Raw genomic sequence first — 14,267 nt, 5'->3', positions numbered from 1 at the left:
AAGGCAAAATATTTTTTCAGAAACATTTGTCATCAGCTGCACCTCACAATAAAGACTAACTGAATATTTGTAAAATAATGCAAACTCAATCCTTGTGTGTAAACATGCCACAGATCAATGCAATGGTTCTAAAATTGTTTCACTAAAATATATTTGCAATCTATGTTTAACTGGTGTCTTGTCTTTATTTGTTATTAGCACTAAATAAGTGACTAGAGCGGAACCCCGTTTCACCAGAACCCAGATATCAGGAAACCTCGCCTACCAGACGATATTTATGTGAAACAAAATATACACTACATAAGATGCTTCATTTATTCTGAAATCTTCCAATGACTTTCAATTACCAACAGTGTGCAAAATACACACAGGGGTGTCCCAAAAACCGGATAGTGAATAATGTGTTTGTTTTGTAATTCATCACCCGGCAACCAACATCAAAAGAGTGAGTATTGTATAATTTAATCCTGTTATTACACAATATGGTTTGAAAAAGTGTTCATTTTATATCTGGACTGTTTGTAATCTATTTTAATAAAAATTTCATTGAATGTTGTTCACATTGACTTCAGGGAACAGATGGGCAGATTGCACAAAGTCACGGTTATTTACAGCAACCACATGCACAATCCAAAGTTTTACTACAAATTTCACACTTTCATTGGTTAACATTAAGTTTGTTATCACTTTTTTGTTTACCTGAATTCGCTAAAGGGATACAATGTCTTTTTTCTTACTGCAAAAATATAAAAATCCTAGGCATATCTTTGCCTCCATAGAATTTGGGTAGGGGAGTTAACTCTGGTCAGTTGACAAGGGATTCAGCTATGTATATGGAAATGTTTTTTATCTGGAAGATATTTGAGAAAACGCAAGTTCCCGGATAAACAAATTTTGACTGTAGTGAAGTTCAAGGTGAAAACATAACACAGGAAATAATGCAAACAATGCCCATAATGACAGGGCAAGTCAGGGCAAGAGAACAGTTTTTGTAACTGGCCCACATGTATTGTTGGGTGTGTACGGTCGTGAGACTGTATCAAGCCTTGTAAACAGTCATTTGTACTGATCTAATTCATGCCAATGTGCTCTCATAATATTGTGACTGTGGGTTTAAAATGATTTTGAGTGGTAGGTCTCTTTCAAAGGATATTTTGATTGTCCTCGCTGCCCAAGGCGACGTGGCTTGACATTTGGAAAAACGCATTTCATGACCTTCCCAAAATCAGCTGGACAAAGGGGCTTCAGATTATGACTTTCACAGTACAGCCTGCAAAAGATAAGAAAAACATGAATCCCTGAAGTGTCAGTTCAAGATGGTGATCTTTGACATAATTTAAAGGATATTCTTTTGACTTAAACATTAAGACCAGAATTTTTGGTCTTTTCTTTTCAACCTGCGCAGGAAAAATCCTGGAAAACTTAACCAATGACAAAGACGTGACAAAGAAATCTCCTCAGGTAACATGGTAATGTGAGTTTCCTGATATTCATGAGATATCAGAATCTCTTATCTGTACAGATTGAACATATTTTCTCATCAAATGAAATTGGCTTGTGACCAAATAAACACATAAATTATATACGAGGAGGTGATGTGTGTTGTTCTTGTCATTGCAGCAGCTTTGAATAGGTTTTGATCTCGACACAGACCAGAACACTGTCTTTCCTTGTGTATAATGTACTATTGGTACCTGCCTTATTCACTGCTCTTTAGTCAATGTTACAGTATTTTGTGTATATATTGTTTATTGTCTAAATTCCTCCAAACATACATATGTATATATTTTAGATGCATTACACTTTTTGTATGTATAAACATAAACATATGTGTGTGTGTGTGTGTGTGTGTGTGTGTGTGTGTGTGTGTGTGTGTGTGTGTGTAGTAATAATTAAATAAGTGGAGTAAGATTGAACACAGTTTTAATAGGCTAGCGCTTTCAACTTGTACCACGTACGAGTCTCATCAGGCCATAACTGAATAACGGACTGAATAAGTGAGAGGTGTAGCCTAAACAGTGGATTTGTGGTCATCAGAGTGGAATGCCTATTGTTAAGAAACTTGACAATAATGTCCGTTATTCAGTTATGGCCTGATGAGACTCGTATGTGGTACGAGTTGAAAGCGCTAGCCTATTAAAACTGTGTTCAATCTTACTCCACTTATTTAATTATTACTATATTGTGCCTGAGAGTTAGAACTTTACTGTGCTTTTTATTTTTATATATCTATATCTATATATCTATATCTATATCTATATATATATATATCTGTATATATTGTTTTTTTGGTCAAAGTTACAGTATTTGTTTATATATATTGCTTACTGTACTTTCTCTCTTGTTTTATCACAAATTACCAAACCAGTATCTCGACTAACATCTACTTTTTGTGTTGCATGTATTAATTATTGGTATGGTCTGTAGGTTTGCATCAGCCAATCAGGCGCTGCACATTCAACAATCAAATCTGTAATTTATTTAGCTTGATTGGTCGAAAATATCTCAACATTGTGTCAAATAGCAAGGCACATCACGAGAATACTTAACATAGTAACAGTGACAAGCGAGATAAGCTAGTGACCTTGTATTAATACAGAATAAAGGCCAAAACATGAATGTAAGTGTTGTTTTCATTTTGTTGACTATAAATATTTAGTTATTCTACAATAGTCTATTCATGTTTTGTCTTTAAAAGTTTGTCACTTTAAGTGAAATTGACAACTCTGGCACTGTTCATGAAAGTTTGTGATTTACCTTCTTCTGTGAAATATGTCGTATCCTCATGAGAAAGTAGTTTACTGTGATCGCCGTGAACTAGCCACCATACACAGGACAGTTTAGTAAATTGCTTCGGCAAAACCGAAGTCAAAAACCGTAAATAAATGGAAAAAACCTGGTACGAATAACACAAATAACAAACCAGTTTCAAAGAAAGCAAACATTTCCAAAGTGATTGACTCACTAAATATAGTTGGTTACAACTTGACAGTTCACTTTGTATGACTTGTAATGTGTTACTGAAACCACAACCAATGCACTTACTGTTGCCTGCCTTAACAATAGGCATTCCACTTTGATGACCACAAATCCACTGTTTAGGCTACACCTCTCTTCACTTCACTTTCTTTTATTATACTTATAATTTGTTGATGTTTTGAAGTTGCAATAAGTATTGATTTTCGCAACAATTGTACATGTTCAGTTGTTTATTTTATATCATAATGCTATAAACTGGAACCATCAAATCTTTTTGTTTGGATCCCTAATTCCATGATGAAGGGTCCATTGTTTTTAGTGACCCAAAGAAAATTTAAGCCAGAGCAGACACTGTATATTGCTACATATTGCTTATATTATTTGCTATGATGTCTTTAGTTGTCATATACAGTGTTAAATGTTTCTGCTAACTAAATATGACACCGTATACAGCAACTAAAGGCACCATAACAAATTTATTATGCCGAAAAGTTGACATGGTTTACACTATCTGGTATCCATATCCCACGTCATGTCAAAACTTGACACTTACAACCGATGACGTTAAGGTTCAAAGGCAGACTACTCAAACCTTAGAGGCCAAACCTTGTTGACAATTTTAACTATATAATCTTTCTCAATAAAGTCACGAACATGATTTAAAAAAGATTAATGTCCTTGCATATCACAATTTCGAATAACAAATTTCTGTACCAAAATTTTAATGTGAAACATGTGAAGTGGGTGTTGGAAAATCCAAGATGGCCGTTACTGTTGGTATACAGTCTCATGTAAGTCAGCAACAACCATCTTGGATTTTTACTGACAGTATACAGGCTCATGTGGGGTCAGTATTTCTGCTCTCTGACTGGTCAACTCACTTTGAAGCATCATAAATATATACATATGTATATTATTCTACATATTGTACATATATATTGCTGTATAGATCACTGTATGATTCATTCACCTGATAAAGAAGTAAGCATATACACTGAAATGTTGTGTTCCTCATAATAAAGAAGTTCACATCCATATATTCTCTTCCTCATGTGTATCACTTCTATATGCCTTTCAAAGACCCTACTGTATATAATGTTTTTTGGTGAATTTTTCAGTATTTCCTGTTGTTTTTGTTAAGATTATGTGTAGTTGTCTCGAAGGTGGAAATACCACCAAGCACATTTTCTGCCATGATCTACAGGTGACTCAGAAAAGAAACACTCAACATAATAACTCAAACCGATCAAATCTAATTGCAGTGATCGGAAGAAAAGATGTCTGAAACTATCAATGACGTATCATCTATGACAAGTTCTGACATCTTGTACAGACTGCATAATAATAACTCAAAATCAGGAATAGTCTATAAAATGTCAATTCTGTATACAGCAATGAATACCTTGTACCTAACAATATTCCCATCACTGGAAAAAGTTGTTTAAAAAACTATCATGTTGTATTGTGTACAAGTTGACATCTTGAATGGAGGGGGCACAATGGTAGGAGGAACAGTGCAAACACGCATATGCTACACAATGGTACAGGGGATGACAGCATAACAGAGGTAGTCTCATGATAATTTTAATCACAATCTGACCCGCTCATGTCACAGCCCACGTCATCAGAAGCGCTTGTGTCACTGCTGATGGTCACAACTATAGGTGGGACTGTTGCATGCTGCCCTTCCTCACGTGACCAGTATCTTGACTCTATCTCGTTGACGACTTTCCTAACACAACGCTGCCATGACTCCACTGTTACCCGACCAAGAAATTTATTTACTAGCTTTTTAACATCCAGCAATCTAAACATTGTGTTCAATCGTCTAACGTCACCTTTGACGATACCCCATGTATTAGGTTCAGATCGCAGTGGTGGGGGGGGGGAAGTCATAAGACGGTGTGACCTTGACCTTTGATGAAATTGTCAACCATATACACAGGGTCAGGTTTGTTAATATTTGATGATTTCATAAGAGTTGTGGTTTTGTAGCCCTAAAAGGAAAGGTCATATTCATCTGTTGCATGTCACAATATCCCCGTTAAGGCTAATAGACGGCGGGGCATTGCTGTCTGGATCCTGCATACTGTGATATGATTCATTGTACAAGATAACAAGGGACTTGGCACACAAAGCAGGTGCCGATTTCTCTTTCACCCACTCCAGATACCTTGCCGTTCATTTCTGTGTGCTACTGAAAGTCTCTGTTGTCCTTAGCCTTGGCTCAAAAGACGAGGTCACAAGCTGTGAGTGAGTGAGTGAGTTAGATTTAACGCCGCTTTTAACAGTTTTCCAGTTATATCAAGGCACGTCAGCTTTATGTGGGAGGAAAGCCCGAAGTGATGCAGGTCCTAGACGTTTTCCATTTCGGTGAATACCCACGAGCTGGGGTATGGTGCTGACAAACCTAGAAACATAATCGGGGCGAACCGGGATTTGAACCCACAATCATAGGTTTCTGATGTGTCCAAGGGACGCAACACTGCACAGGGAATCGTGGCGCCTTAGACGACTGGGCCACCCCTGCCCCCCTCACAGCAATAAGTCTTTCACCCTTTTCCATTGGTAACTTTCTTCCAGACTCCTTTCAGACCCCAATGGGTACCCACTGACATCTGGCTGTGTGAGAGGCACTTACCCATGTCTCATCTAGGAAAACAGGATCATATCCTTCTTCACATTTCTGCTTGATGGTTTGATTGATAATGATTTCGGAGATGAAGGATGCCAAATTGTTCATATAACACACTGTCTAATTTATCAACCGTACATGGCTTTGATATGTTCCCCCAACTGCTTTGCCTGATTGCTGGAGCCCTGTCGACGGATAACGTTTTTTAGCTTGTTAGGAGACATACCAAGAGCATTAGAAGCTTGTTTCAAGTATTTATTAATGGCATAAAATGGTTTTCTCTTTCTGCTTCACTGAAAGAAATCTTACACCTTAAAAATCAACTGTTTCACATCAGCTGAGTAGCGCATCTTATCAGCCAACAACAACATATAAAATTTAGCATGTGCAGTTCATGTTTGCGCTGTTCCTCCTACCATTGTGCCCCTTCCATTCAAGATGTCAACTTAAACAACTTTTTCCAGTGATGGGAATAAAAATAACAAACAACAGATATTGTTGACTACAGGGTATTTATTGCTGTGTACCATATTGACATTTAATAGACTATTCCCGATTTTGAGTTATTTTTCAAGTCAACGTTCTCATTTGGAGCCAAACAGACTGTAAATTAAGTTGTGAGAGAAGGTATGACATAAGGGACTGAAAGCTGGGACTTTGGAATCAGGAAGAAGTGGAATCGGAATCAGGAGCATAAAACAAGACAGAATTTCCGCATATTACCAGTTATTTTTATGTTTAGTAACAGTCTTGAATTGTAAGCTTCATTACAATAGTGAACAAACAGGAATACATTTATATAATCAAGTTTAAAGGCAATATCAAAACAGAGACACAATGCCATAACAATAGCTTCACCAGTTGAGCTTACATGAAACATATTCTGGCTAGTTCCTCCTATAAAGGTTTTGTATGAAAGTTTAGTGGTAGCTGAACACTGACCTGTAATCATCATAGACCTCATGCTTAGGCACACAGATCTCACTGTCCTCTTCCAAGTGACTGCGGATCCATGTGAATGCCTGGGCCTGCTCTATGCGGTTTGAAGAGTGCAGGAAGGAGGTTGGAGTTCTGAATTGAAAGTAATTTCTTTCACTCAATCATCAACTTCAAATCAAACAATCAATCTAAAGACATCTGTTCTTAATTATACCCATTAAGATTCCAACATTTAGGCACAAACAGGTATCAGCCAACAACGACACCAGCTCAATGAGTGCCATTTCCTCTCCTGCAACATATGCGACTTCCACTGAAGTTGTCATGTAACCAGCTTATATATTACACTCATCATCATGTATGTTGCTCAGAATACAACAAGAGTTTGCCACTAACGTGGCTATATCCCCCACCCCTGTTGCAGAATTTATGACATAATTAAATCTAAACAAACCCTAACCGAGGTGGAACTTGTCATGGAAGTTGTAAAAAAAGAGATGAGTTTGGAACCTAAGTCCATCTTGTTGCCATGGAAACGTAAAAAATAAATATTTCTAAAATTCTAAATATCAAAAGGCACCAGTTCAGCATGTACCTGACAGACCTGCAAAGTTTGATGAAAAAATATTGAACGGTTTATGAGTTATGCTCCGGAAACGAACCCTACCCTCACAGAAGCTAAGTCCATCTTGTTGCCATGGAAATGTAAAAAATACAAGTTTCTAAAATTTCTCAATAGCAAAAGGCACCAGTTCAGCATGTACCTGACAGACCTGCAAAGTTTGATGAAAAAATATTGAATGGTTTATGAGTTATGCTCCGGAAACGAAACGTGACGGACGGACGGACAGACAGACGTACGGCCGGACGTACGGAAGGACGGACGGAGCCCGTTTCTATAAGATTCACCTGGGCTTTTGTAATTATACACTACCCTTTAATGCCAGTGAAACAGACAAAACAGAAGACAAACTTCAATGGAATCACTGTCACATCAAACACCTGGCGGAACCTTTTACAATTAAGGGACACAACTCTGAACAGAAAATTTCAGTCTTTAGATAACTGGACTGCATGTGCCCCCTTACATGTCTTACAAAGGGGGACTACACTCAATCATCATTTCATTTCAACCAAAAATGGCTGAATGATGGCAATAAGTTTCAGCTTTCATTATGGTTGAAGTTGAAAGGTCAAAATGCAAAATACCGGTCCAAGCTAAAATGTACCGGTCCCAAGTAAAGATCTAAGAGTATGTACAATCACTGATTTGGTCAAAACTGATCATGAGAAGTAGAAACGTTTGAGAGAGAAACAGAAAGAAAATGCATGGCATGTATTAAGACATCAAACAATAGTTATCACTCTGTATAATTCTAAGAATACTACCCCTATTCCATCACAGCCATAATTTCTGTAATTTGGCTGTCATCACACTATTAAATCTTCAGATTTTTCAACAGACACCCTTTTCACTGTCAGCTATTTACCATAGTCACAGGGGACCCCTCACCTCACTCACAATGGGTACAGTTTCCTGCACAAAAGTGGGGCGGCTTAAAATACCCAGCATCCTAGATGCAGATGAATGGGGGAGGTGGGTGGGACTGCTCCTGATTAAGTAGAGGTAATGTTCTTAGAATTATGCACAATGTAACTATTGTTTAATAATTCCTTCAAATACCTTATCTCTACTACATCATGTGCAGAATTTAACAGAGGGAAAAGGCAGGATCTGGCATGTAACACTCCCAAATAGCTGACACTAGTGACAGCCTTGATTATAAACATTAACAGTAACAAATAATAGATGCAAATACTTGTCATTTTCCATGAAAACCCGTAACACTGGCATTTCTGTGACCTCACTTCCCATATTTTAACATCATATTTGGTTCTGATGAAGGATAAGAATTAATGGAAGAACAACTTCTTTATTACAATAAAGAGCGACGTTTCAATGTAGGTTCTTACACTGTTATCAAGTAACGACAGTCCAGACTGTAAACTGTCCTTACAACTTTGAGTAAGCAGTGGTCTGACGTCACATGCTTCCAAATGTTGGAGTAAGACAGCAGACACCCTCCCACTGGTCCTCGTTTTCACGTTAGTTTGAAATCCATATATCTGTTATCAAGATCCATAAACAAAGCTGACAGGAAAGGGTTTAACAAAGGGAGGTTGTAAGTACTGGTAGTGTTTTACGGCAAGTCCCACTACCTCTGGAGATGGACTTGCTTCTACCTCTATGACGATGATGTCGTCATTTGTGTCGTCACAGGAGTCTTTCTTGTCCGTCAAGGCAGGGGCACAGAAAGAATCTCATCCTGCAGTGACATATCTTCTTTTAGGAGGATCCTGATGATCTCTGGGAGTAGCGGCAGGTCACCTGTAAGTCTTCGCCCGCCACCAGGTTAATAGTGGAAACCTGGAATCTCTCTTTAGTATCCTGATTGACTTCATCAATGACTGTTCCCAGTTCCTAGGTGTTAAGGGTACAGAGACTATTTGAACCTGTAGATGGTGGCTTTAAGGGAAAGCAAGTTGGGACGACATACATACTTGAGAAACTCATAATTCCTTGAGGATGCCATGTAAAGCACTCTGAATGAAACCCACTTGACCTTCTTGATCCGCTGGCATTTCTGTATCATACTCATGAATCACAAGTAACCTATGCCAAAACTCAATTAACACAGCAATCCAATTAAGGTAGGCTCCAATGTTCATCATATGCATGTTGACGCCTTCCATATCCTCAAGTTTGTTCATGCGAAAACTCATCTTGAAGAGGAAAACTTCATTAAATAATAGTAGACTTCAATGCAGGGAAGCTGAGCAAAGCAGCTTAGCTTGTTGTTCTAACTTACTAGAGGAGGATGGCCATGGCAGGGTGTGGAACTGCTGGGGGTGCAGGATCTGCGAATTCCGGTTCCATCAAATGAGGGGCAGGTTCATTAGTGACTAAGGGCTTAGTCCAAGGCATAGGAGAGTGCAATTCCTCAATAATCTGCTTGAATGAGTAGTCCTCCACAGTACAAGCATAACATCATTCCAATCCGAAATCCAAAGTGTCCCTGTGAGATGTACAAGAGAGAACTGAGTCACGTGGGGTAACCTAGCCAGATGTTGTTGGAGGATGATAATCACATGTAATAGTTCCTGAAAGCTGTTTCTTCTCAGAAATTCCTACCACACGAGTTGTAACAGTATGCACAAGGTTGTAAAGTCCGAAGGCCCTGGGTAGTTCACTCTCACTACCATTATGTAGCATATCACAAGATCTGTGTGCCCTGTCCTCAGACGAACGTGTAGACGAATGTTAGGTAAATCCCTCTTGACTTTGAAAGAATTACGTGCATGTGAAACCATCAATCGCAGGAAGGTTGAGAATCTAGGGCGAGTTAAGTGATGCCACACTTGGAGCAGACGGACGGGTATCCATCCCACAACACAAACAAAAAATCTACTTACATGAAAATTGTTATACAATCAGATAAGAAAATAAAAAGAGGGTGTTTTACTTATGAAAAGCCCTGACATAATAGGCGATCTTTTTCAATTCATCTTCCCTTCACTACCCCGCTAGGTGTGCTGACCCAGACAGTCCAACCTTAAACTGATGGCGCATGCGCAATACGAGCGGACATGTGATGTCACTCTCACACCTATAGACAGTTAATCAGTATAGCCTTCACCTCTATTGGCAACGCTGGTGTATTGACAGTATATCTTTTCATCTAAACAACGATCTATCTATTGTCATGTCTGGAAATAGATGTTCCTTGATTCAAAGATACATCAGGGATGACCATGACTGTGTATATTGTATCGTTAACCACTTGGCAGCCGTTCTAAGTGAGACTGTGAGATCAGCTGATCGTTTATTCCAGATGGCTTTGTTGATGTTTTGCAATCGGTACTGAAAGCGATGCCCTTGATGTTTGGATTTCACACTCTTAAAAATCAACAGATTTTCACTGTATTCGTACCAATATCTATGTTGTAAAATCCCCGAGCAGGCTTCATAATTTGCATGCATTTCAGTACAGCGGTAAGGCGATGCGGTACGGGAAATGTGAAGGTCTTATGTAACGTGAAGTTGCCAGTAGCCCGAATGTTGTGAATTTTGACAGCAACACATGTAAGTACTTATCAGTTATATAACTGAAGGAAGTGAGAAATGTTTTCAAGAAATAGTAAAAGAAACAGGCACTGGTAAATTACGTCATCAAAAAATATTATGTTACCAAAACAAGAAGATACAACTATGATTTACATCTACATATGTATTTATGTATCATACACATCTTGTGGGGTAGTCAGTATGATTTACATCTACACATGTATTTATGTATCATACACATCCGGTGGGGTAGTAAGTATGATTTACATCTACACATGTATTTATGTATCATACACATCTTGTGGGGTAGTCAGTATGATTTACATCTACACATGTATTTATGTATCATACACATCTTGTGGGGTAGTAAGTATGATTTACATCTACACATGTATTTATGTATCATACACATCCGGTGGGGTAGTAAGAATGATTTACATCTACACATGTATTTATGTATCATACACATCCGGTGGGGTAGTAAGAATGATTTACATCTACACATGTATTTATGTATCATACACATCTTGTGGGGTAGTCAGTATGATTTACATCTACACATGTATTTATGTATCATACACATCTTGTGGGGTAGTAAGTATGATTTACATCTACACATGTATTTATGTATCATACACATCCGGTGGGGTAGTAAGAATGATTTACATCTACACATGTATTTATGTATCATACACATCCGGTGGGGTAGTAAGAATGATTTACATCTACACATGTATTTATGTATCATACACATCTGGTGGGGTAGTAAGTATGATTTACATCTACACATGTATTTATGTATCATACACATCCGGTGGGGTAGTAAGAATGATTTACATCTACACATGTATTTATGTATCATACACATCCGGTGGGGTAGTAAGAATGATTTACATCTACACATGTATTTATGTATCATACACATCTTGTGGGGTAGTCAGTATGATTTACATCTACACATGTATTTATGTATCATACACATCTTGTGGGGTAGTCAGTATGATTTACATCTACACATGTATTTATGTATCATACACATCTTGTGGGGTAGTCAGTATGATTTACATCTACACATGTATTTATGTATCATACACATCCGGTGGGGTAGTAAGTATGATTTACATCTACACATGTATTTATGTATCATACACATCCGGTGGGGTAGTAAGAATGATTTACATCTACACATGTATTTATGTATCATACACATCCGGTGGGGTAGTAAGAATGATTTACATCTACACATGTATTTATGTATCATACACATCTTGTGGGGTAGTCAGTATGATTTACATCTACACATGTATTTATGTATCATACACATCCGGTGGGGTAGTAAGAATGATTTACATCTACACATGTATTTATGTATCATACACATCCGGTGGGGTAGTAAGAATGATTTACATCTACACATGTATTTATGTATCATACACATCTGGTGGGGTAGTAAGTATGATTTACATCTACACATGTATTTATGTATCATACACATCCGGTGGGGTAGTAAGAATGATTTACATCTACACATGTATTTATGTATCATACACATCCGGTGGGGTAGTAAGAATGATTTACATCTACACATGTATTTATGTATCATACACATCTTGTGGGGTAGTCAGTATGATTTACATCTACACATGTATTTATGTATCATACACATCTTGTGGGGTAGTCAGTATGATTTACATCTACACATGTATTTATGTATCATACACATCTTGTGGGGTAGTCAGTATGATTTACATCTACACATGTATTTATGTATCATACACATCCGGTGGGGTAGTAAGTATGATTTACATCTACACATGTATTTATGTATCATACACATCCGGTGGGGTAGTAAGAATGATTTACATCTACACATGTATTTATGTATCATACACATCCGGTGGGGTAGTAAGAATGATTTACATCTACACATGTATTTATGTATCATACACATCTTGTGGGGTAGTCAGTATGATTTACATCTACACATGTATTTATGTATCATACACATCCGGTGGGGTAGTAAGAATGATTTACATCTACACATGTATTTATGTATCATACACATCCGGTGGGGTAGTAAGAATGATTTACATCTACACATGTATTTATGTATCATACACATCCGGTGGGGTAGTAAGTATGATTTACATCTACACATGTATTTATGTATCATACACATCCGGTGGGGTAGTAAGAAATGATTTACATCTACACATGTATTTATGTATCATACACATCTTGTGGGGTAGTCAGTATGATTTACATCTACACATGTATTTATGTATCATACACATCTGGTGGGGTAGTAAGTATGATTTACATCTACACATGTATTTATGTATCATACACATCTTGTGGGGTAGTAAGAATGATTTACATCTACACATGTATTTATGTATCATACACATCTTGTGGGGTAGTCAGTATGATTTACATCTACACATGTATTTATGTATCATACACATCTTGTGGGGTAGTAAGTATGATTTACATCTACACATGTATTTATGTATCATACACATCCGGTGGGGTAGTAAGTATGATTTACATCTACACATGTATTTATGTATCATACACATCCGGTGGGGTAGTAAGAATGATTTACATCTACACATGTATTTATGTATGATACACATCCGGTGGGGTAGTAAGTATGATTTACATCTACACATGTATTTATGTATCATACACATCCTGTGGGGTAGTAAGTATGATTTACATCTACACATGTATTTATGTATCATACACATCCGGTGGGGTAGTAAGTATGATTTACATCTACACATGTATTTATGTATCATACACATCGGTGGGGTAGTAAGAATGATTTACATCTACACATGTATTTATGTATCATACACATCCTGTGGGGTAGTAAGTATGATTTACATCTACACATGTATTTATGTATCATACACATCCGGTGGGGTAGTAAGAATGATTTACATCTACACATGTATTTATGTATCATACACATCTTGTGGGGTAGTAAGTATGATTTACATCTACACATGTATTTATGTATCATACACATCCGGTGGGGTAGTAAGTATGATTTACATCTACACATGTATTTATGTATCATACACATCCGGTGGGGTAGTAAGTATGATTTACATCTACACATGTATTTATGTATCATACACATCCGGTGGGGTAGTAAGAATGATTTACATCTACACATGTATTTATGTATCATACACATCCTGGTGGGGTAGTAAGTATGATTTACATCTACACATGTATTTATGTATCATACACATCCGGTGGGGTAGTAAGTATGATTTACATCTACACATGTATTTATGTATCATACACATCCGGTGGGGTAGTAAGAATGATTTACATCTACACATGTATTTATGTATCATACACATCCGGTGGGGGTAGTAAGTATGATTTACATCTACACATGTATTTATGTTATCATACACATCTGGTGGGGTAGTAAGTATGATTTTACATCTACACATGTATTTTATGTATCATACACATCCGGTGGGGGTAGTAAGTATGATTTACATATACACATGTATTTATGTATCATACACATCTTGTGGGGTAGTAAGAATGATTTACATCTACCAC

The 14,267-nt window shown here is 37.4% G+C and overlaps 1 long non-coding RNA gene across 1 annotated transcript; it reads right to left on the bottom strand.

Moving 5' to 3' along the window:
- Positions 1–20: 20 nt before the first annotated feature.
- LOC125374593 lies at positions 21–9,635 on the bottom strand. Its single transcript, XR_007218683.1, has 3 exons — positions 9,424–9,635; positions 6,557–6,685; positions 21–1,270 (listed from the first exon to the last, which is right to left on the bottom strand). It is a non-coding gene; the product is annotated as an uncharacterized LOC125374593 (long non-coding RNA).
- Positions 9,636–14,267: the final 4,632 nt, after the last annotated feature.

The sequence above is a fragment of the Haliotis rufescens genome, unplaced genomic scaffold, assembly GCF_023055435.1.
Source record: "Haliotis rufescens isolate VD_foot unplaced genomic scaffold, xgHalRufe1.0.p SCAF_596, whole genome shotgun sequence".
Taxonomy (NCBI): domain Eukaryota; kingdom Metazoa; phylum Mollusca; class Gastropoda; order Lepetellida; family Haliotidae; genus Haliotis; species Haliotis rufescens.
Note: the sequence above shows the minus strand (reverse complement) of the source record. Positions and strands in the feature narration are given on the sequence as shown.